General features: G+C 41.3%; 1 protein-coding gene across 1 annotated transcript in view; it reads right to left on the bottom strand.

Moving 5' to 3' along the window:
- Nucleotides 1-3,987, bottom strand: part of PHEX (phosphate regulating endopeptidase homolog, X-linked) — a 210,706-nt gene that overhangs the window by 134,208 nt on the left and 72,511 nt on the right. The gene's annotated exons all lie outside the window — the stretch shown is intronic.

Genomic DNA, 3,987 nt, shown 5'->3' with positions numbered 1-3,987 from the left:
CCCAAGTCAAATTTCTCTGACCTCATCTTTCCTCGGCCTCCCCCTCCCATTCTTGCTCCTCAGACCAAATAAGATGGAATCTAAGACAGCCTCAAGTCAGGAGTGGGTGGAAGAACTGAAGGGAGGCAGAAAGGGATGGAAGTCTGCAGCACCCATCACCCAGTGATGTGCTAGACCCGTGGTCTGCAAACTGTGGCTCGCGAGCCACATGCGGCTCTTTGGCCCCTTGAGTGTGGCTCTTCCTAAGCCTTAGGAGTACCCTAATTAAGTTAATAACAATGTACCTACCTATATAGTTTAAGTTTAAAAAATGTGGCTCTCAAAAGAAATTTCAATCGTTGTACTGCTGACATTTGGCTCTGTTGACTAATGAGTTTGCCGACCACTGTGCTAGACAACTGGCTTGCCAAGAAAAACTTGATCTGTAGCATTTGTCGATTTCCAGGTTGTAAATATTCCCAAGCCAGGAGCAGATCTGACCATAACGACTGAATTACCTAATGTTCAGACACATCAAAAAGTAGAGTTGATTTCAAACTATGCATGTGATCTCACTCCACATGGAGTTGGAAGGACATGCCCGTTACTTGGGAGACCCAGTACATCACTGCATCTTCACACTCCCTTTCCACCTTGAACTCCAACTCCGTTTCCCTATAGGCAGTCTCCATGTCAAGCCCTCAAATGGCCCTGCCCTGGCCACCTACTTCCTTGTCCCTCAAGGGCCAACACAATTTCTGGAACAACCTCTGGGGGATCTCACTGCTCTAGTTTTGTACCATGAACCAACTTTCAGAGTCAGTGCCTCTGTCCCCAAAGCCATTCAGTCAGAAAGAGAGGCCTATTCCCACCAGGCTGGCAGGAGACATGATATAAGAGGATAAGAAGCAGTCAAGAAATGAACAGCTAATACCAACCCAAGATGGTTTGGTAATCCTGAAAATTAAAGGAGAGTTATCTGTCTCCAAACTAACAGGGAAGTGTCCGAAAGGTGTCTCATTTCCATACAGAGACATGTATGGGAAATAGACAGGACATAGAAATGAGGGTCACCAAGTTTAGAATCTCAGTTCTGCTCCCTCTAATAGGTGTGTCCTTAGGCAGGTCACTTAACCTCAGCTTCCTCATCTGTAAAATGGAAACAATATATAGTTATTTTAAGGTAACTGTTAGTCATCATGGTGGTTAACATCATCATGACCCATGTGTGATTTTCACTGGCAGATTCTCAGAACAGAGGCACAGCAGAGACATCCAACTTGAGAAGGAATTGGCTGTTTCTTCAAAGGTATCTCCAGGGGAGAGGTGAGAGGATGTTAAAAACCTTTCCTTTATACATCCTGAGCCCAAACCAACCCCTCAAAGCCTCCCCAGCTCTCTGGACTCCTGCTTCGAAGGCAACATGCTAGTCCCATCACTGGACATATGCAACATCCCTTTCCTACTCTCCTCTACCTGGAAAGCTCCTCCTTATCCTCTGCGGTTCTGCTTACATATCACCTCCTGGATAGTGGTGATTGGGGCATCTGGTTAATTTCTAGAAATTTTTACGAAGTATCTACTATGAGAAGCACTGTGCTAGGCCTTGAAGTTACAAAAACAATTACAGCAGATCCTCAAATGACATTGTCTTGTTACAACCTTGATGAGATGCTATAGGAAGTGAACTCTTATTTATATCAATTAGCCTATGGTGGCCCTACCTGGTTTGGCTCAGTAGATATAGAGCATCGGCCTGCAGACTGAAGGGTCCTGAATTCAATTCCAGTCAAGGGCACTTTCCCAGGTTGTGGGCTCGATTCCCCAGTAGGGGGCATGCAGGAGGCAACCAATCAATGATTCTCTCTCATCATTGATGTTTCTATCTCTCTCTCCCTCTCCCTTCCTCTCTGAAATCAATAAAAATATTTTTTTAAATTAGCCTATGGTAAAACTGGTTTCATTATATATCATTTCACTTAAAGTCATAGAACCTATGGATGACATTCAGTGAAGACTTATTATACAAGAGTGCCCACCAGCAGGTGCTCACTGTGTCATTTGGGGGCAGGGTGGAACAAACAAGAAAATGTCATTTCAAGAAAATTAGATCATTTATGTGATATTTTGCTCCTGGGCACACAGCTTAACTATACTTCCCAGCTTCTTCTGCAGTTAAATGGGTTATATGACTGTGTTCTGACGAATGAAATAGGGGTAGAAGGGATATGCACCACTTTTAGGCCTTACCACAAAAACTTCCTTGCAATCTTCTACCCTCTCTCTTTCCCCACCTATCAGCTGAATAGAGACGATTCCAAACATCCAGAGAAGGGAAGTCACAAGAAGAAGGAGCCTGGATTCCCAAGTCACTACTTGGAAGAAAGCCATCTTATAGGGACACCCACGTTGGACCGTTCCAAGAGCCAGAGTATAATTTTTATTGTGGAAGCCAATGAGAGTTTAGAGGAACTTATTGCAGCAATTGGCATGTCCTGACTAATATGTAACTATGAGGACCCAAGGGGATATTTCCTGGACTGGAATACAACACAAGTGAGGATCAAATATGATTAGCAGTATAAAAATGCACTGTGATGTGCAAATAAAGTATTAATCTTTTCAATATGTAAAGTGTCTTGAAATCTCATAAGAATATATAGGATACAAGTTGTGTTTGATGAATTGGTTTTTGAGGCGTAAATTATGTGAAAGATTTTTTTGTCTTTAAAATTCAAGTTTCATAATGTCTAAAGGTCATTTTATATCATAGATATACTATCTGTAGGTAACTCTTCTATCTATATATTCTTCCACTGATGTTCACTACATTTACATCAAGTTATCATTTTGACAAGAAGCAGATTAAAATCTCCCTCTACTCATGATCTTCTTGGTCCCTTTTGTTATAACAAGTCCTGCAGTTCTAAAGTATAATCATCACCATAGAGATGATTTTTCTAATACAGTAAGCCAAGGCCCAATCTATCATGTTGTTATAAGTTAGGCTTTTATGGAAATAAAATTAATTTCCTAAAGCACCTACTAATTTACAACCAACTCACTAGGTCTGAAGAATATATATATAGCATGGTAAAAACTCCACCTTTCAACGCAAATTACCACCAAAATTTAAAATGTGCCCAATAACTCAATGGCATAGGCGTAGAAAATCATTTGGATCATATTTTATAGTATTTCAGAGCTAGGAAGCACGTATGAATAAGTTATTCTAATGTAGTGAGTTCCCCCCTCCCCAAAAAAGTAAGCATAAGACTTTCTTGAGTTGCTTGTTAAAATACAGATTCCTGGGCCCCACTCCAGATCTACTTTATAGGCCTCTATGGAGGAGGGGCCTTGGAATCTATATTTTTAACACAGGCTGCTGGCATTACTGGTCCATGGAGCACAGTTTGAATAGCAAGGCTCTACCCCACCCAAACACTATTTAACTCTAGATTCAATTTTTGCTTAGAGAATTTTCAAAGAATCACTGCTTATTTCTGCTAGAATCTTAAGTGAATTTATTGTTTCTTCTCCCCCTTCTATGTATGTTTACTGTCCTGCATGCTTTCCTCAAGGAACACATACTGTTTTTTCCATAAGAATATATCATCTTAAAAAGAATACAGCTCTTCAAACGTGTCCTTCCGTAGGTGGGGATGGATGCTGAATTTTATTACTAGGACTTTGGCAGGCGCTTTTTTTAAAAATAATAACCCCTTGCAACATGCCTTGCATAAGTCCAAATAAGAAAATATGATTTTTTTTATCCTGGCCTGGCAATTTGCCTTTGTCTTTGTAAACTAGTTGACCTTTCTGTGCTTCATTTTCTGTAGTGAAATCTGAATGGCTTCATAAAGATGTAAAATTAGCCCTAACCTGTTTGCCTCGGTGGATAGAGTGTCAGCCTGCAGACTGAAGGGTCCCAGGTTCGATTCCGGTCAAGGGCATGTACCCTGGTTGTGGGCACATCCCCAGTAGGGGGTGTGCAGGAAGCAGCTGATT

This window comes from Myotis brandtii, unplaced genomic scaffold (genome assembly GCF_000412655.1).
Source record: "Myotis brandtii unplaced genomic scaffold, ASM41265v1 scaffold326, whole genome shotgun sequence".
NCBI classification, from domain to species: Eukaryota; Metazoa; Chordata; class Mammalia; order Chiroptera; family Vespertilionidae; genus Myotis; species Myotis brandtii.
The sequence above is the reverse complement of the archived record's forward strand: the minus strand, read 5'-3'. Positions and strand labels throughout refer to the sequence as shown.